At 37.3% G+C, this 21,922-nt stretch overlaps 1 long non-coding RNA gene across 2 annotated transcripts in view; it reads right to left on the minus strand.

Moving 5' to 3' along the window:
• Positions 1 to 21,875, minus strand: part of LOC107498543 — a 32,993-nt gene extending 11,118 nt beyond the window's left edge. For both annotated transcript variants that reach the window (XR_001594094.2, XR_004952871.1), the window contains exons 1-3: positions 21,601 to 21,875; positions 10,418 to 10,701; positions 8,817 to 8,934 (exon numbers count right to left, since the gene is read on the minus strand). This is a non-coding gene — a long non-coding RNA (uncharacterized LOC107498543). The remainder of the gene's footprint in view (positions 1 to 8,816; positions 8,935 to 10,417; positions 10,702 to 21,600) is intronic.
• Between the last annotated feature and the right edge of the window lie 47 nt (positions 21,876 to 21,922).

The raw sequence follows: 21,922 nt of genomic DNA on the forward strand, positions 1-21,922 counted from the left end.
CCAGCTGCCAGTCTTATGGGCATTCCCTTATAAGTAACTGCTTTTCTTTTACTGTTTTTCAGATTCTTTGTCTTAAGCCTTGGCATTTTAATGATGATGTATCTTGGTGTGGGCCTCTTTGGGTTCATCTTTTTTTAGATTCTCTGAGGTTCCTGGGGTTGTATGTCTATTTCTTTCATATTATTTCTTCATGTTTCAACATGTTTTCCTCAAGGTAACCCTATGACATGAATATTTTTACATTTAACTGTGTCCCAAATTATTATTGTGTCCTTAAATTATTATTATTATATTCTTGATTAATTTTTTCTTGCCATTCTGACTGAATGTCCTTCGCTTCTCCACCCTCTATATCAGTGGTTCAATCCTCTTCTTTATCCACTCTGTTGATTCCCTATAATATATTCTTCATCTCAGATAATGTATTCTTCATTTCTGACTGGTTCCCTTTTATAATTTCCATCTCCATTTTTACGTTTTTAATCTCTTTGTTAATGTTCTCATTGAATTCATCTACACTTCCCCCAAGTTCACTGAGCGTGTTTATAACCAGTGTTTTGAACTCTGCCTCTTTAGATTGCTTGACTCCATTTTTTCTGGAGCTCTGTTCTATTCCCTTGTATGGTTTCTGCTTCTTTGTCTTCCCCTTTTGACTGCCTTTATGTATTTGTTTCTACATACTAAGCAAAGCTCCTAAGTCTCCCGGTCTTATTAGTGTGGCTTCTGTGTAGTAGGTGTCCAGTGGCACAGTCCTGAGAGCGGTTTCACTGTAGGCCAAGTTTAGCCCCAACCTGTGCCCCTCTGGGACCACCTGTTAAGGTTCAGCAAACAGTCCACAGATGCTGTGCTTATAGTTGCCTCAAGAAACCACATCAGAAACCAAGGTCAGCTGTCTTGGTGCTGATCAGCAAGGAGCACTGGCCTCTCGGAGGACACAGCTGGATGTGGCTTGGGTGGGGCCACAATTTGGGGGAGGTGGAGTTTCAGGGAATCCTCTGGGCAGAGCGATCTCTGTTATTTAGTTCAATGATGTCTCAGCTATGGTGGCACTGAGTCTACACACTGGGAGAGGAGAGGGCTCAACGAGGACCAGTGGATACTGCCAGCACTTTGTTCCAGAGCCTTTGTTAGGGCCTTTGTTAGGGCCTTGCCTCTGGCCCTAACTCTGACAACTCAGCGTCCCCTTGTAAGTCCCTCCTTCAACTGACCCAACACTGGTGCTCAGAGTGAGCAGATCCTTCACCACAAAAGTTCGCTTGCAGACACAGCCCATTTAAGAGGCGTTGCAGCTTCTGGCTGCCACTGTCATAGTCTCTGTCCTACTCAGCCCTCTCTTATCTTCTATCATTGCAGGTTGATTAATTATTTTTCTCCCTAGTTGTAGTGTTTCTATTCATCTAGATCTCAGGTGACTTTGCTTGTTGTTTGCTCTGTGTTTCTGTCACAACTTTGATTTGGTCACAAGAGGGATGAACAAAACCTTTATCATCTATGTCATTTTTGGGGAATTCAGACGGCATCGTTTTATATAACCCCCTTCACAATGATAACATGGGACAAGGCCACCCCAACATGCCACAGGTCCCCAGCCCACATCAGCTCCAGCTGTCAAACGGAGCCTTGGTACAGAGCATCCTGAACCCCAACCCATGCCTGTGCCTACTCCAGTTATCCAGCCATGACTCCAGCACAGTATGTCCCCTACCCTCAGCCTGTGTCCCCCACCCCCAGGCTGCGCCCACTCCTGCCAAATATTCCCAGCATACAGAGTCTAAACAGGGGTCATGCCAAGACAAGGCCACTCCTTCAAAACCAAGAGAGGTAAGTGTTTTGCATAATTCATAGGAACAAACACAGAAAGTCAAACAAAATGAAAATACAAAAGATTATGTCCCAAATGAATAAACAACAAAACTAATGAAAAAAAAAAAAAAGATAAGTAATTTACCTGACAAAGAGTTCAAAGTAATGGTCATAAAGTTGCTCACTGAACACAAGAGAAGAATGGAGGAACACAGTAAGAACAATGAGAAAATATAAGAAAGAACAGATCAGAGCTGAAAAATACAATAATTGAAATGATACAGTACAGGGAATCAATAACAGATTAGGTGATACAGAAAAATGGAACTGCAATCTGCAAAACAGAATAGCAAAATGGCCCAATCAGAACAGCAAAATGAAAAAAAAAATTTAACATGCTAGTTTAAGGGACCTCTGAATATCAAGCATACTAACATTCACATTACAGGGGCTCCAGAAGAAGAAGAGAGACAGAAAGGGGCAGAAAACATTTGAAGAAATAATGGCTGAAAATTTCCCTAACTTGGGGAAGGAAATGGACATCCAGCTCTAGAAAGCACAGAGAGTTATAAACAAAATGAACCCAAAGAGAACGACATCAAGACATAATTAAAATGGCAAAAGTTAAAAATAGAGAATCTTAAAAGAAGCAATAGAAAAAAAAATAGTCATATATAAAGGAAACATCATAAGATTTTCACCTGACACTTCAGCATAAACATTACGGGCCAGAATGGAGTGGCAAAATATATTTAGAGTGCTGAAAAGGAAAACTTACCACCAAGAATACTCTACCCAGCAAGGTTATCTTTCAGAACTGAAGGAGAGATTAAGAGTTTCCCAGACAAGCAAAAACTAGAGGAGTTCATCACCACTAAACCAGCCTTATAAGAAATATTAAAAGTTCTTCTTAAGCAGAAAAGAAAGACCATAACTAGAAATAAGAAAATATATGAAAAAAAATATCTCACTGGTAAAGGCAAATATATAGTAAAGGCAATGGACCAGCCACTTAAAAAGCTAGTATGAAGATTAATAGACAAAAGAAGTAAAATCGACCATAACTACAATAAGTAGGGGATACACAAAATAAAAAGATGTAAAATATGATGTGAAAATTACAAAATGCAGTGGGGGAGAGTTAAAAAGTAGTACTTTTAGAATGGATTTTAAGTTAAGTGGTTATCACAATAAAATAGACTGATTACACACACACATACACACACACACATCTCATGGTAACCACAAACCAAAATCCTACAATAGACACGCAAAAAAATAAAAAGGAACCCAAACAAAACACTGTAGAAAACCATCAACCACAAGGGAAGAGACCAAGAAAAGAAGCAACAGAGAAGAGTTACATAAACAATCAAAAACAATGAACAAAATGGCAATAAATATATACCTATCAATAATTAATTTAAATATAAATGGACTGAATGCTCCACCCAAAAGACTTTGGGTGGCTGAATAGATAAAAATAAATAAATAAAACAAAACAAGACCCATCTATATGCTGCCTACAAGAGACTCACTTCAGATCTAAAGACACACCCAGAGTGAAAGTGAAGGGATGGAAAAAGATATTCCATGTACATGGAAACCAAAAGAAAGCTGGGGTAGTAATACTCATATCAGACAAAATAGTCTTTAAAACAAAGACTATAAAAAAGACAAATAAATGTATTTACATAATAATGAGTCAATCCAAGAAGAGGATATAATAATGCAAACAACACAGGAGTATCTAAATATACAAAGAAAATATTAATGCACATAAAAGGAGACATTGAGAGAACAATAATGGTTTTAGGGGTCTTTAATACCATGTATACATTACTGGATAGATCATCCATACATAAAATCAATAAGGAAACTTTGTCCTTAAATGACACTTTAGAGATGATGAGCATAATAAATATTTTTAGAACATTTTATCCAAAAATTTCAGAATACATATTATTTTCAAGTGCACACGAAACATTTTCCAGAATAGATCCCATTAGGTCACAAAAGAAGTCTCAGTACATTTAAGAAGATTAAAATCTTATTGAGTAACTTTTCCAATCACGATGGCATAAAATTAGAAATCACTTACAAAACAAAAACTGGAAAAAAAAACAAACACGCAGAGACTAAACAACACTCTATTAAACAACCAATGGGTCACTGAAGAAATTAAAAAGAAAATCAAAAAGTACCTTGTGATAAATAAAAATGAGGACACAACTTTCTGAAATCTGTGAGATACAGCAAAACAGTTCTAAGAGGGAAGATCATAGTGATACAAGGAACAAGAAAAACCCCAAATAAACAATAACTTTACACCTAAAGAAACTAGAAAAATAAACAAAATCTAAAGTTAGTACAAGGAAGAAAATAATAAATATCAGAGTAGAAATAAATGAAATAGGGACCAAAAAAAAAAAACCAATAGAAATGATCACTGATACAACAAGCTAGTCTTTGAAAAGATAAACAAAATCAATAAACTTTTATCTGGACATATCAAGAAAAAAAAAGAGTGGGCCCAAATAAATAAAAATGAAAAATGAAAGAGAAGTTTAAATTAATACCACAGAAATACAAAGGATCATAAGAGATTACTACTACAAACAATTAGATGTCAATAAATTGAAAAAAAAAACTCTAGAAGAAATGGATAAATTCCTAGAGATGCGCAACTTTCCAAGACTGAATCATGAGAAATAGAAAATGTGAATACACTGATTACAATTAATGAAATTGAATCAGTAATTTAAAAACTCCCAACAAACAGAAGTCCAGGGCTAGACAACTTCATAGGAGAATTCTACCAAACATGTAAAGAAGAATTAATACCTATCCTTCTCATATTATTCCGAAGAAAAACTGAAGATGAAGTAACAGTATTAAATTCATTTTATACAGGCAGAATTACCTTGATACCAAAACTAAACAAAGCCACTTTGAAAAAAATTGCAGGCCAATATTTCTAATGAACATAGATGCAAATATCCTCAACAATATATTAGCAAACCAAATTTAAAAATACATTCAATGAGATTTATTCCAAAGATGAAGTGGGATTTATACTAAAGATGAGAGGATGATCCAAAATCCACAAATCAATCAACATAATGCACCACATTAAAAACGGAAGGATAAAAATCTCATGATCATCTCCATAGATGCATTAAAAACATGTGAAAAAATTCAATGTCCATTAATGAAAAAAAAAACTCTCAACAAAGTGGATATAGACAAAATGAACCTCAGCATAATAAAAGCTATATGTGATAAGCCCACAGCTAACTTTACACTCAATGGTAAAAAGCTGAAATATTTTTTCCTTAAGATGAGGAACAAGACAAGGATTCCCACTATCACTACTCTTATTTAACATAGGTTTGGAAGTAGCCACAGCAATTAGACAAGAAAAATAAATAAAAGGCAACCAAATTGGAAAGGAAGTAAAACTGTCATTATTGCAGATGACATGATACTATATATAGAGAACCCTAAAAATTCCACCAAAAAAAACTATTAGAATTTATAAATGAATTCAGTAAAGTAGTAAGATACAAAATTCATATTCAGAAATCAGTTGCATTTCCATATACTAACAATGAGCTATCAGAAACAGAATTAAGAAAACAATTTAAAACTGCACAGAAAAAGAATTAAATACAAAGGAAAAAAATTAACCAAGGAGTTGAATGACTCATACTTGGAAAACTATAAGACATTGTTGAAAGAACTTAAAGATTACACAAATAAATAGAAAGGTATAGTGCGCTCATGAATTGGAAAAATTAAGATTGTTAAAATGTCCATACTACCTGTGTTGTTGCAGATTCATGGTTCCAAGGTAAAGGCTATGGGATTTGGGCAGTTGGAAGAAAATGTGGGGAGCCATAGGCAACCGCAACATAGCTCTTTATACCAGCAAGAGGACAGCCCGCCTTGCAGGGTGGCAGTGTTATCCAGCAAGGGCACGGTACCCCCTCACATGGCGTCAGTGTCTTTTATACATTGGTTAAAAAGTAGTGGCACTTTGCCAATTTAGAAGCCTGTTCATGTGTACCAGGCACAAGGTTACATAAGAGGAGAAGTGCTGAGTTTCTTCCATTTGGGAGTTAGCTATAGGTGTGGGAGAGAGCCTGACTATGGTTATGTTTCTTTCTCTGTACACTTTACCCCTTTAGGGTTCCTCCTATACACCTATGGAGGTTTGGCATGTGATCGCTGTAGGAGGGCAGGGCTCCGTACTCATATGCCATAACAACAATACAGGGAACATGTCATTAGGAGGCATGCTCTATCTCCTAGGAGAGTTAAGACCCAGTGTCAAGTGGACATTAGGCCTGCCCATCACTTCTGCAGAGGATAGCCAGTGAGCCACCGCATTTCCTGTATTTTTTTCAATACAATGGGGCATATCCCCAGTCAGCTCCACCCCTTCACTAGTTAGCCATGACCATCCATCATGTACTGAGTATTCCAGTAAGGGTTTGTTCAGTCCATGCCGAGTTTTTCTCTATGTCTATTTGAGTATTGATGACGGTCCAATTGGGTGACTAGGGTCCCCAGTGGGTTAGCAGTTCCCATGCTGTGACATCAGCTGTATGTATATGCCAGGGCAGTCCTGCAGAGGAGCTGACAGGAAACTCCATGCAGACCCAAAAATGTGAGACATTTGTGATTGCAGCATAGGTATGTGCCCATTTAACCATGGTATTTGCTTAAAGTAGCCCAAGGTTGGAAAAAAAGGAGGACGGCACAAACACAGGTGAATCTTTTCCATCAGGCAAGATACATGCCAGCTGCCAAGGGGAGCCGGCCCAGCCAGCAGTACTTGTTTCCCTTGCAGCATTGTTCTCATTGTGTCAACATAACACAACATGGGAGAACTCATGATAGGCCACAGTGACAACACAAATGTTCCCCTTAGGATGGTACTTTCTTTTTCATCCATTTTTCCTGTGGGATATTTCACAGTTATTTGTGGTGGCCAGTCAGCCGCTAACCAAGAAATGACCTGTAAGTTCACCTTTAGTCCTTTGCCCCATGGGACATTAGGCCTACCCATTGACAGTGTGGGGCCTATATTTTCCATGGCCGAATCCATTGCACTGTTTTTCCCCTTTTCAGACAAGTAGGGGCACGTAGGAGTCTATTACCATTGAGTCCATGACCAGGTTTCAACAGAGTTTCAGTGGTAGTTACTTGTAATTGAATTGGGGCTGTGGCTCTATGAGAACAGCTTTACCAGAGAGGAACCTCCAGCTTGAAGTCATTCATTTAGGTCCCACAACATGTCCCACAAGTGGGATACCCAACTTTGCAGTCCCGGGGGATTGACGGTTATTCGTAGGCACTGTTTCAACAGCCTGTTGTTCACCGTTTGGTCATGTTTGTTGCCTGGGGATCATATGGGGCATGCAATTTCCGCTGAATATCCATATTTGCTTGGTCCACATTTGGATCTCATGCCTGGTAAAGAGTCCCTGGGTCACTTTCCATCATTTATGGCTTACTGTAAAAGGCACATAAGTGTTTGAGAGCTCGGCTAATGTGTTTTTGGTCTGTGGCCACATAGGGCCACACAAACAATAGCCCAGTAGCTTGCCATAAGGGCATACAATGGCCCTTGAACTTTTGGAAGAGGTCCTATGTAATCTATCGGTTAATGGGACCCTTCCCCCTTGTTACTTTCACATGCTCTCATTTCATATGGCGAGGATGTGGCATATCCCGGATGCATATCGGATACTTGGCACAGGAATCTGTGACATCTTCCCACTTCAGGGGAAGATTCTATTGTCGTTTCACTGTCCACATAGTTTTGGCACCCAAATGCTATAATAGTCTGTGGAGCCAGTGTGCCATGTCAGTGGCAGGAGTCTTTTCCAGCCATCACATATGAGAGAACGCATCTACCTCAGCATTTCTTGGAGTTATCAAGGGGACACGACCCATAACATGATACGCAGTTATGTCCTTTTCTTGCCCTATCTCCCATAGGTCTTGCCACATGGCTTATCACCATAAGGGTTTATGGCCCACTAGCTAGTTTTGCCATTTCCACATAGGCCTTTAAATACTGCCCAACTGTCAGTACAAATAGTCAAGGGGCCGTTTTCTGGGCTATAACCATCCACGAAGCTCATAGCTTAGCCTACTGGCTGCTTTGGCCCATACCTATGTCATGCCAAATGTGGTCAGTAGCTGGTTGCACCCCTATAGCTACCCACTTTGCTCCCTGCCTCCTACTGGACCTATCTGTATACCACACATCAGTGGGTATGGACAGCTTCCTTTCTTTGTAGAAATAATTTCTAAATCTGTAGAAACTGCAGCATCCAGTATATTGTCAGTGGTAAACTCAACTGGGCTTAAAACCATCTGTAATTCCATGGCCAGAGGGCTAGCAGCTATGGCACTTCATTGTTCCAGATAGGTACCCCATTATGTCAGGATAGGGGTTTGGCCACCTGTTTGGGGGGTCTGTATCCATTCACATAACCAACCTTGTATAGGGTAAGTAGTGTGCACCTGCACTTTGTTCATGCCAGTCACTGACTCGGTGGTCTGCAAAGCTACGTATACAGCTCCTAATTGCTTCTCTATTAGGGAGTACTGCTCTCTGTACCTTTCCATAGTTGGGACCAAAACCCCACCGGGGTCCTAGTTCATTCCAAACATTGACATAGCCCCCAGCCATATCCTTTTGCTGTTATATGTACATCCAATTCAAAGGGTTTACCTGGATCTGTTACCTGAAAGGCTTGGGCTTATTGCACTGCCCACTTGGTGGTGGTAAATGCCTTCTCTACTGTTTCATCCCAGTCCCATGTAGCTCCCTTTTCGATTAGGCCATACAACAACCATAATAGTTATGCTAGGTAGAACACGAACACTTTTCAGTACTCCAAAAGGCTGATATAACTGCAATTCTTTAACTGTTGTGGGTCATGGATATGCTTCTATCTTATCAATTATAGCACCAGGGATAACTTTCATCTTACCTGAATAGACAACACCCAAAAATTTAACAGATAAACCAGGTCCCTTGACCTTGGTTGCATTCACTGCCCAGTCATGTTTTCAGATGCTGCAACAGCACCAGCGCCGCTTGCTCTAGATCTGTAAGGGAAACAGAAGTTAACATGAATGACATCATCAACATAATGAAACAATTCCGCCATTGCCGGTCGGGTCCAGGTTGACAAATGCTGGGCTACCAACCCATGGCAAATTGTTGGGCTATGTAAGTAGCCTTGGGGTAATACCACAAAAGTTCATTGTCTTCCTTTCTATGTAAAGGCAAATCGGGCTTGACTTTCAGGAGCCAAAACTATGGAGAAAAAAGCATTAGCCAAGTCCAAGACATAGTGATATGTTCCCAGCCTTGTAGTCAGTTCATCCGTTAGATCGTGATGGGATGGTACTGCCACATGCAGTGGGGGAGTCACTTTATTCAATTCCCGATAGTCCACAGTCATTTTCCATGAGCCATCAGGCTTCTTTATTGGCCACACAGCGACATTATATGGACTATGGGTGGGGTGCATAATCTGAGCTTTCTCCAATTCCTGGATCATAGCCCTGATGTCATCACATTCACTAGGCAAGCAGTACTGCTTAACATTGACAATGCACCTTGGTTCTGGCACTTTCTGTGGTGGGTGATGAGTATTTCACCGCACTGCAGTCTTCACCTCCTGTACTCGCAGACGGAATTCACCAGCAGAGATCTGCAAATTGATCCCTTGCAACACATCTACCCCTAGGATGTATTCCAGCACTGGAGAAACATACACTTTGTATGGATGTGGGGGCAAACATCCCATTACAAGAGGCAAAGTCACACCTTTGGTCTTAATAGTCTTATCCCCATAGCCATTTATGTAGGCACCTGGCCCAGGAAACCTCTCTGGATTTCCATAGATAAGAGAGCAGCTGGCCCCTGTCTAGAACTCTTTGCACATTGTTTGGGGACCAGTGGATTGCCAATTCTACATGCTGCCTCCAGTCCCTGCCTATTCCCTCCAAATAGGTACCTTGGCCTTCTCCCTGATCCTATAAGGTTAACAGAGAGTTCTAGGGTTTCAAAAAGTCCTTCAAGGACACCAGCCTAGCTCTTTCAGTGAGAGGTTTCTGCTATGACACCTGAACTGCTGTTCAGGTTTCAACTGCCACCACAATTCTAGCAACACTGCATTAGGCTGGCAGTCTACCTTGTTTTGATCAATTCCCGCAGCTGGCAAATCAGTCCACATTTGTGTTCGGGTCACCCGGACAAGACCCTGCATAGGGCCTTTCTTTTTTTTCTGGCCCCTCTGGGGTCTGAGCATTACCGCAGGGACTCTTCTTCCTCCTGCCTCACGGCATCTCACCTCCACATCCCCCAGAGAAGCCATTGCTGTAGTCACTTCACATACATGTTTCCCCACATAGGGAGCCAGAACGGCAACCAACGAGCTAAAAGTGGTAGAGTGGGTGGTCTCTAATACTAGTTCCCGCATACCAGTTATGAACCATTCATCATTCAGTCCCCGCATAGCTTGTCACATGCTCAGTTCACGAATGATCTGCACTAATTCAGCATACATTTGCCATTACTCACATGCTCTGGGAGTTCTCCAGCTTCATTCCAAACGTCCACACAGCAGCAGTAAGCTATTCCATCAGGGTATGGTTCTCTTGTCTCTGAGGGTGACTCTGAGGATGGACTTTTTTGGAGCTCAGCTTCCAGTTGTTCACCCTTGCATCCAAGGCACCTGCCTTTGCCGAAGCTTCTGTACCCGCACAGCCTCTACTACAGCTTCATCCATATTCTGCTTCGAAGCCATTAAAAGCACTCAGGCCCACTCAACCAGTCATGGCTCAAGCTTTTTCCAGCAGCTGTACCTACAAGGACCAAAGCAGCTTCTCAATACTTACTGGGGACCAATCAATTGCCTCCCATGGCTCAGGTGGAGGCCAAGTCATCAATACTGCTGCCACAGGATACCACATACTTTGTGGGGGCCACATGTCTCTCCCATGCTCCGGTGGGGCAGATGGCTCCCTTACTTGGGCATCCTGCTCATGACTACACCAACTGTATTGCTACAGATTCACAGTTCCAAGCTAAGGGGTACAAGACTCGGGCAGTTGGAAGAAAATGCGGGGAGCCAAAGGCAACTGCGACATAGCTCTTTATTCCAGAAAGGGCACAGCCCACCTTGCAGGGTGGCAGTGTTATCCAGCAAGGGCACGACACCCCCTCACATGGTGATGGGCACCTTTTATACACTGGTTAAACAATAGTGGCGCACTGCCGAGTTAGAAGCCTGTGCATGTGTACTGGGCATATGGTTGCATAAGGGGAGAAGTGGTGAATTTCTTCTGCTCATAAGTTAGCTATGGGTGTGGGAGAGAGCCTGACTATGGTTATTTTTCTTTCTCCACATACTGCCCAAAGCAATATACATATTCAATGTAATCTCCATCAAAATCTCAATGGCATTTTTCACAGAACTAGAACAAAGAATCCTAAAATTTGTATAGAACCACAAAAGATCCCAAATAGTCAAAGGAGTCTTCAGTAAAAACAAAGTTGGAGCTATCGCACCCCCTGATTTCAAACTAGACCACAAAGCTATAGTCATCAAAACAGTATAGTACTGGCTCAAAATACATGCACAGATCAGTGGAATGGAATAGAGAGCCCAGTGATAAACTCACATAAATATAGTCAATTAATCTATGACAAAGGAGAGAAGAATATACAATGGGGAAGAGAGTCTCCTCAGTAAATAATGTTGGGAAAACTGGATAGCGACATGCAAGAAAATAAAACTGGACCGCTATGTTACAGCATATATAAAATAAATTCAAAATGGATTAAAGACTTAAATGTAAGACCTGAAACTATAAAACTCCTAGAAGAAAATATAGGTGTAAACTCTTTGACATTGGTCTTAGCAATATTTTTTGGACTATTCTCCTCAGGCGAGGGCAACAAAAGCAAAAATAAACAAATGGGATTACATCAAATTTAAACAGCTTTTGCCCAGTGAAGTAAACCACCAACAAAATGAAAGGGTAACCTACTGAATAAAAGACAACATTTGTAAATTATACATCTGACAATTGTATATAAAGAACCTACACAACTTAATAGCAAAAAAACCTAACAACTCAATTAAAAATGAGCTGAGGTCTTGAATAGACATTTTTCCTAAGAAGACATACAGATGGCCATCAAGCACATGAAAAGATGCTCAACATCACTAATCATCAGAGAAAAGGAAATCAAAACCACGATTAGATATCACCTCATACCTGTCAGAATGGCTATTATCAGAAAGACAAAAAATAAATGTTGGCAAGGATGGGGATAAAAAGGGAACCTTTGCATACTGTCATTGGGAATGTAAAATGTTGCAGCTACTATGGAAAACAATATGGAGGTTTCTCAAAATATTAAAAATAAAACTACCATATGATCCACCAATTCTACTTCTGGGTATTTACCCAAAGAAAACAAAAACATTAATTTGAAGAGCTATACGCACCTTTATGGTCATTGCAGCATTATTTACAATAGTCAAGATATGAAAGCAACCTAAGTGTCCATAGACAAATGAATGGATAAAGAAAATATGGTATGTGTATGTGTATATATGGAGTAGTCTCCTCATTTTATTTATACACACACACATATATGTCTATATATATATATATACACACACACACACACACATGTAGATATATATGTGTAAAATGGAATATTACTCAGCCATAAAAAGAATGAAATCTTGTCACTTATGACAACATGGTTGGATCTAGAGGTATTAACATAAGTGAAACAAATCAGACATAGAAAGAAAAATAGCATACGATTCCAATTAATATTTGGAATTTATAGATCAAGACAAATTAACAAGCAAAATAGAAAGACTCAGATACAAGAAACAAATTTGTCTTTACCAGAGGGGGTAATGATTGGGGGACAGGTAAAATAGGGGAAGGGAATTAAGAAGAACAAACTTCCATATGTAAAGTAAATAAGATATAAGAATGTAATGTACAGCATATAGAATATTGTCGATAAGATTGTATTAACTTTGTATAGTGACAGATTGTAACTAGACTTACCACGGGAATTACTTCATAATATATATAAATATGAAGTCACAATAATGAACCTGAAACCAATAGCATATTATATGTCAACTATCTATCAATTTAAAAAATACATATAACTTGATTTGGATCATCTAAAGCTGGTCATGTATCTAACAATAGTTGGCAACAGTTGGCTTTTGATTACATTTTTAAAGATTTCATTGTTTTGTTTTTTAACTATATTACAGACTTTATTAAGATTTCATTCATTTTTCCACTAATGTCTTTTATCTGATCCATCATCCCATACCATATAGGAGTTCCACACACTCTCAGAATTTCTGTGTCCCCTCTGTAACTAATTACGCTTCCCTTCCCCAGTTCCTGGCAATTACTTATCTATTTTCCAACCTATAGTTTTTCCTTTTCCAGACCATCATATAAATGGAAAATATAATTTTAATTTTGCAGACTGATCCATCTTCCTTTAATTTAACTAAAGCTAAATTAGCAAATTTCAATAACAAAGTTTAGAATAAAATTAAATAGAATGTTTCATAAAATTCAGAAATAATAAATGATGGTGTTAAAATAGCAAAGTTAAAATAAAATCAGAAGGAAAAAGGAATGTAACAATAATGTACATATATAATGCATGAATCCTGCATTATATTAGCTTTTATACCAACAGTCACAAAATATAATTTTTAATATATTCTATGGAAGAAGGCAAAAGTGCCCAGGGCTCACAAAAGTCATGATGTGGTCTTGTACACTATGTTTTATAGGCCTAGTTAAGGAGTTGAACTTTATCTTATAGAATAAAGAGGAACCGCTAAAGAGACTAAAGAGAGCACAATGATTAGATTTGCATTTTTTAAATATATCTTAGAATGAAGGAAGGGAGCAGAACCAGTTAACGGACTTTAGGGAACTACTGCAATAATTCACGTGAGAGATAATGAAATATGATATAGGCCCTCGGGACAGGGAATACAAAAATATTTAAAAGGTGGCATCAATAGGTTCTTTCAACAACTTCTCATGTGAATAAAATAAAATCCAAGCTCATTTTTAAAAGGCCTTGAATGACCTGGGTTCTGCCTGCCTTCAACTTTATCTTGCATTGCTCTTCCTTTCACCTACTGTGATCTGGCCACATTGGCCTTCTTTCAATTTCTTAAATATATAATAATTTTTCTAGGCTCAAGCCTTCACGTGTGCTTATTCTATCTGTGTGTTGCTCCTTCCCCAACTCTTCTGGCTAAAATTTTCTCAAAATTTAGGTCTCAGCCTAAATATTACTTTCTCAAAGAGGTTTTACTTGAGCACTCACTCCTTTTCCTTCATCGCACTTTCTATATTTGTATGTACTTGTTAGTTTGTTTTTTTGTTCATTATCTGTATTCCTTAACTAGAATGCAAGCTCCAAGAGGCAGAGACACACTAGACAAGTATCTGGCACATAGTAGGGACTCAAAGAATATGAATCAATGAATAACTTCATGACATTTGGTTTGTTTCCCATTTGGGGGTATTTCAAATAATGCTGCTACAGATGTTCATGTATACGTCTTTTGGTTGTTGTGCTAACTTATGCATTTCTTAGGGGTATACACCTAGGAGAGGAATTGTTAGATATCAGGTATACATATGTTTAACTTTTGTAGATACTGCCAAAGTATTTTCCAAAGTAGTTGAAACATTACAGATAATAATACTTCAGTGGTCACAAGTTGCCTAAATTTTACTTGGTTTGAAGTGAGATGGATTCCTATTATAGGAATTCAGGAAGTGGCAGGGATATTTCAATAGTGTGCTAGCTAGAGCTGTATGCGCTGACTCATTAAAGTCAATTGTGTGCATCTGTTTTCAAATCCACATTCAGTGATGCCACATTGGTAGCTTAAAATCACCCATGATGGGAATTTTTTACACCATGGATATTAGGAAACACTCTTAGTCAAGGTTCTTGTCTTCCCCCAGACTGTAGACCAGCATACCTTTGGACTATTCCAAAGCACAAAGTTTAAGCAAGTGTATAGCCCCTCACAAATATTTATCCTTGAGTAAAGCATTTCAGATTCCCAGCAGATAATGCAGGGAAGGGATATATTCAAATTGTTCTGTTAATAAAGATGATAAGATTAATAAAAATAGTTAATATTTATTGAGTTTTTACTATGGACTGAGCATTGGATTATGTTTATAAGGACTTCCATTTTAATTTTTAACAACACTATTATGTAAAATATCCTTTAAATTCCCATTTTACAAATGAGGAAACTGATGTGCAGAGTTCAAAAATTTTGCCCATAGGCCTTAAAGTGGTAAGTGGTCCATGTGAATTCGCTCCTTCTTTGGCTTAAATATTAGATATCTATAAGCATGTAAGCTCTACAATGGCAGAGACTGTCTTATTCACATCTCTATTGCAGTGTCTAGAAGTGCCTGGTACTAAATCTTTTTGAATGAATAGGTGAGTGAATGAGTGAACGACTGCTTAACTGAATGAATGACTAATACTTGGCCATTATGCTTCAGTGCTCTAAAACCATAACTGATTAATACAAGAATTGTCTCTAGCCATTTTATTTACTTTTCTCATTCAATACCGTCTTGAACCCATTCCTTTTCTCATTCAATACTGTCTTGAGAGTGGTAGGCTTTTGTCCCTACCACTCTCCCAAAAGATGTTTGGTCAAAATTTCCAATAACTTTCTTTGCCAAATCCAATGATCAATCACTTGCTATTGTCATACTAAAAATTTTTGTCAAGAACGTTTGACATATAGTTGAGCATTCCTTGCATTTTGGGTAAAAAGTTTTCTAAACACATGATTTTTGAATAGATTTCAAACAATTTAAAATGTTTACTTTGAAACTTCTGCTTCCAGGTAAGATGGAGTAAACTTATGTGTCCCTTTATTTCCTATTGAATTCAAGTATAAAACCTGAACAGACTACATAGAAAGCTATTTGAGAACTCTGAAAAGTAAACTTCAGCAGGAAGATCAGGGTAGAAAAACAGAACTCAAAACACCATTGAACTAGTGATTAATTTACCTTTTTTTCCCCTCAGGATTCCCAGACCTTAACTCCATGTAACTTGAAACCCAAAAGTGAGCACTGGGATGCAGAGATAGAAAGCCATGAGAAATTCACTAGTTTTGGCTAGAGGAGAGGAAAAAGAGAATTCCTGAAGATCAGAGAGAGTAAGGAAAAACACAATTTTTTTTTTCTGTCTCTCATTTGACCTAAACAAGTCAAGAGTGTGTTAAAATAAAAATATCAACATACTCCATGGGATATAAATAAGACCCAGAGTCTCAATGCATCACTCAAAATGTACAGGACACAATTCCTATTATTCAGAATAGGAAGAGCCACAAAAATCTCAACTTACGTTTGAAAAGACAATCAACAGGAACAAATGATGACATAACAAAGATGTTGAAATTATCTAATAAAGACTTTAAAGCAGCTATGAGAAAAATGTTCAAATAAGCAATCAAGAACACTCCTGAATAAAATATTAAAATAAAGTATCAGTGGAATCAATGCTCTACTTTATAAAATAATAGTATATTTATTAATCTTAAAGTAAATTCAGTTATTTAGGAATAAAAGTACACAAGAAAATCAGTATATAAACTATGTCTTTGTGTAAAAAAATAAAGTATATGCAAAGAAATAGAATATACAAAGAAGAATCAAAGGGAAAATTTAGAACTGACAAACTAAGTGAATTCACAATACTGAAAATAACTGAATACACGATAACTGAAAAAATTTAAAAACACGAAACCTCACTTTCTGGATTCAAGAGCAGAATAGAGATGACAAAGGAAGGAGTCAGTGAACTTGAAGTTCGACCAGTAGAAACTACTCAATCTGAACAGGAAAAAGAAAAAAGATTGGAAAAAATGAACAAAGTTTTAGGAATCTGTGGGACAACAACAAAATGTCTAAACTAGTCAAAGTCTCAGCAGAACTGGAAAAAAGTGATGGTGCTGAAAGAATATTCAAAAAAATAATGGCTGAAAATGTCACAGATTTGGCAGATTATGCGATATAAATACACAAATAAAGAAAAACTGAGTGTACCCCAAACAGGATAAATCCAAAGAAATCCAAGCCCTGACAAATTATAATCAAACTGCTTAAAACTAAAGAAAAATAATAATTGGAAACAGAAATTTAAAAAAAATTGCAGTACTTACAAAAAAATGAAATAGGTATAAATTTAACAAAACATGTACAGAATCTAAATGCTGATACTATAAAATACTGCTCAAATAACCTAAGACCTAAATAAATGAACGCATTGTGTTGTATGAATTAGAAAAATTGATATAAGATGTCAAAGTTCCTCAGAGGTCTATAGATTCACACAATATCAATAAAAAAAAACAGCAGAATTTTTATAAAGACAAAGTGATACTAAAAAGAATGAGAGTATTTAATACCATTTTGAAAAAAAAAATCGAAAGAATCACACTACCCAATTTTAGGACATATTAAAAAGTTTAAGTAATCAAGTCAATGTGGTATTGGTGAAGAGATAGATATATACAAATCTATGAAATCTAATAAATAGGATAGATGGAGGCTCAAATAAATATGACGATTTGATTTTTTTTAAAAAGTGCAAATCTCATTGGGGAACAGATAGTCTTTCTAACAAAGGTTGGAACTTCTGGGCTTCCATATGCATAAAAACGAACCATAACCTCAATCTCACACTTTATACATAGACTAACTTAAAATAGTTCATATATGTAAATGTTAAGCCTAAAACAATAAAACTTCCAGGAAAAAAAAACATAGAACATCTTTGTGAGCTGAAACTAGGCAAAGGATTCTTATAATCCACTTCAAAGCATAATCTATATAAGAAAAAAAAGATTAATTAGACTTCAGCAAAATTGAAAACTTGCTCTGTCAAAGACACCATAAAGAAAAAGAAAAGAGCAGGTGATGATGGTAGAAAATATCTACCAATTACATATCTGTTAAAGGACTTATATCCAGAATATATATATAAAACTCTGAAATTCAACAATAAGGAAACAACCATATTAAAAAATGGGCAAAAAACTTGAACAGATACTTCATCAAAGAGTATATGGCAAATAAACACTTGAAAACATGTTTAACATAAGTAGCTATCAGACAAATGTAAATAAACACCATGGTGAGATATCACTAAACATATATTAGACCAGCTGAAGTAAAAAAAAAATCGTGATAATATCAAAATATTGGTGAAGATACTGAAAAATTGATTAGAAGATTAAGGTGATGACAGCCTGAACTCCTTTATGAAATTTCCATAAGTCTTTTGTCCAATGTTTCACCCACTGACAATCACTGCTTGATCTGTTACTTCATTAGAGGTTATAAAATTGTGATTTTCTACATTTATTTCTACATTTTTCTACAGTTTTTCTTATGAAAAGAACTTGCTCTCGTCAAATTAGTGCTATTTAGTTATCCTGAAATAGTTTGCACGGGAAAAGCAGAATAAAATTCTGAGTTCTTTTAATTGCTAATGTCAGAAATAGGAGTTGATATCTTATTTTCTTCAGATGGTATCCAATGTTTTCTTTGGGATGGTGGGGAGATCTTTCTCTATTACTCTTTCGGTATCCTTAATATTTTCAGTATTTCTTTTACATATTCAATGTGTTTCAATCACTTACAGTTATTATTATTTTTCGATGCTTATGTACTTTTGACATGATCCCATTAGTCTGATGGTTTTTTTTGCTCACTGAAACAACAACATAACAAAATCTCATCTTATTTATTTCTTATCTCAAACCTGGAATTAGCTATCTCCCCCCTACAGAAGTCCTGATTATTTTATGTAGAATGGTATTCAGAGAATTTTTGTGCATCATTTTGTATTGTTTATTATAGACTAATATAAAGGAAAAAATTTGTTGTTAATGCTGATTTAAATTAGTTTTATTATAATGTTATTTAAACATAAACAACAGTAGAGCTATGTATAAATAAATCCCTTAGGCTTACAATGCTTATCAATTATAAAACTTAAACAATGAACAACAAAACTAATAAATTAATAGCATTAACTTAATGTTATACCTTGTATTGTTTTGCTGAAAGTAAATTACTATTCACATGAATACATCTGCACAATGACATATTATTGAGTGCAGCTTGTATTACTATATGCTATGAGATTACTCACTCTCCCCACTTTATTCTAACTACCAAAAAATTGTATTACGTACAGCACATCTCGTATAGGACCATATAATTTACAAAGTCTGACTCCTTCATTTCGAATCAACCCTCTCAAAATTTAAAGTGGTACTATCTGGTGTCAACATGCATGTAAATAAAAAAAAGCAACATCAGCATTGATAATGTATGACAATGTTTAGTTATAAGGTGTTCTTCTAGATGACTGAGAATGTACTTATGTTAATTTAGATCATTTCCTTGAGAGATGGTCAAGTTACCATTAAAGTAAGACTACGAGTTTTCATAGAAGGGGTCGAGGTGAGAATTGTGACTCCAAATACATATGAGGAAGAAGAAACAGCAATATGTGTTTTCTAAATGTACCATAGCAAAACACTATTAGTTAGCCAAGATTACTGGGGGAAGTAAAGGGAGAGAAGTGAGCAAGCTACAAAACAAAGCAAGCTACAAATTACGAAGAGTTTATGACACCTAATTAACATTATTGGTCTTAGGGATAATATGAAATTGTAAAAATGCTGAAGCATGAATATGAAAACAACACTTACTACTTAAAATAATAGCACAAATAGCCGTTCTTAGCATAGCATTAGATGTATTCCTTGAAATAAATATCGACCAAATATCTGAAAGACATATATGTTGGTCTTCCACATTGTTGTCAGCCGAGATTCCCACAAGCCTCCTTTTGTCCTTGCCTGGGTGCCAATCTTGACTAATAATGGGAATTGATAGCAATGTTAAAGCAGGGGAGTGAGATAATTAGTTTTGTTGTTTTGTTATGCAAGTGATCTTTGTGGTAATGTAGACTCTACACTGTAAAAGATACCAAGTGGAGTAAAGAGGGACTTGTAGTAGAGAAATGGGTCAGGAGGCTATTGTCGCACAGTCCTGTTTGTTGAGGTCCTCAGCTGAAGTGAAAATGGAGTGCGGAAGCTTTATTTGAGATTTTTATTGTTATGATTTGGTGATTTCTGATTTCAGGATTTGATGAGTAAGTGGACACATAGGGAATAGTTAGGAAGGTGTTGCAGTAATTCAAGTAAAAGGTAATGTGAACCTGAATAAGATAAGAATATTAGGGATGGCGGAAAAAGGATGAATTACACAGATATTAGGGGAGTAGAATTCTGAGAACATTTTGATGGACCAGATGTCTGGAGAAAAACGGAGGAGCAAGAAGAATCTTCAGGTTTTAAAAATTATCTACTACAATGTACCATTCGCAAAGGTGATAGATGTAAAAACCTCACATCTTTCTCAGCTTTCTTCCTTCAGTGTTCTATTGGAATTGCTGCTGGTAGACCTTTCAAGTAGTATTGTCCAGAGTATCCAATGTAGAAACACATCATGTATAGGAATACGCTCATAAAAATACCTTACTTCATCAAGGAGAGAAAGTAGAGTAAATAAATAAGACCTACAGGAGCTGGCGAAGTACAGCCCACAGGACAAATCTGGATGCTGCCTGTCTTTTTACTATTAAATTTATTGGGGTGACATTGGTTAATAAAGTTATATAAGTTTCAAGTGTGCAATTCAATATGTCGTATGTATATTGCATTACGTGTTCACCACCCAAAGTTAAACTTCCTTCTGTCACCATATATTTGACCCCCTTTACCCTGCCTGTGTTGTTTTTTTGTCTTATTTTATATTTTTTGCCTGTTTTCAATGGCCTGCAATTTTTTTACATTTTTAAATAGTTGAAAACTATTCCAAGAAGAATTTTTCACAACACGCTAAAATGATATAAAATTCAAATGTCGGCGTCCATAAATAAAGTTCTGGAACACAGCTATGCTCATTTGTGTACATACGATCTATGACTGCTTTTGTGCTCCAACTGAAGACTTGAATAGTTGTGATAGAGATGCTATAGTCCTCAAATCCTAAAATATTTACTATCTAGCCCTGCACAGAGAAAGCTGGTGGACCTCTAATCTGCTATGAGCCAGGTACTGTGCTAAGGCTTTCACATCGTGCCTCTTATTTTTCTCAAAATCTTTAATGGTATATTAGGTTAAGAGACCTGGAGAAATTGTCTAGCTAATCGAGAACAAGAACATGTTTTATTTTTAAGATATTCAAATTACTTAAGCACTGCTTAAAACACTGCTATTCATTCCAAATGCTCATAGTACTAAAGCTAAAATTTCAGAATACAATAGAAGGCCCTTTGCAAATGGAACCTTTTATTCACATCTCATCACTTTTTCCCCACCCGTCACCACTGACCTTCTCACTATTCTCCCATTTTGTGCAGACACAAGTTGAAGGTGACATATTCAAGAGGTATTTAGTGTTCACTTCATTTAGGTCCCTTGTTCACCTTCCCCTTCTATTCCTTTCTTCACTCTTTCTTCTTTACTTGTCTACCACTACGGTATATAAGAGGAATGAAGGGAGGTAGGGAAACTGCAAAATACACACAGGTTTTACTGGGGAGAGGCATACCTCTTATCACTCTGGTCGGCCTAATTGGTCAAATCCTCGAGGGTAGGGCCGATTATTTTAACGTCGTCCAACATCTATTAGAGATTCAGTGAGTGGCCATTCAGACATTGATTACCCCTCCCCCTCTTCTTCTCTCTTGGGAAACCTGGAAAACAGAAAATCTTTCCACGGAAACTCCTTACAGGCGCGCCAAGATCAAGGCTTGCGCGTTCGGACTCGCCTGGCGCCGCAGCCCCCACTGTTAAGTCCGCTGGGTCTCTAAGCTCAAACCCAGCGCGGGCTTCTAGAGCTTCCGCGCGCGCGGGCGCGCGCGCGCCTGCGC

This window comes from Rousettus aegyptiacus, unplaced genomic scaffold (assembly GCF_014176215.1).
Source record: "Rousettus aegyptiacus isolate mRouAeg1 unplaced genomic scaffold, mRouAeg1.p scaffold_m13_p_9, whole genome shotgun sequence".
NCBI lineage: Eukaryota > Metazoa > Chordata > Mammalia > Chiroptera > Pteropodidae > Rousettus > Rousettus aegyptiacus.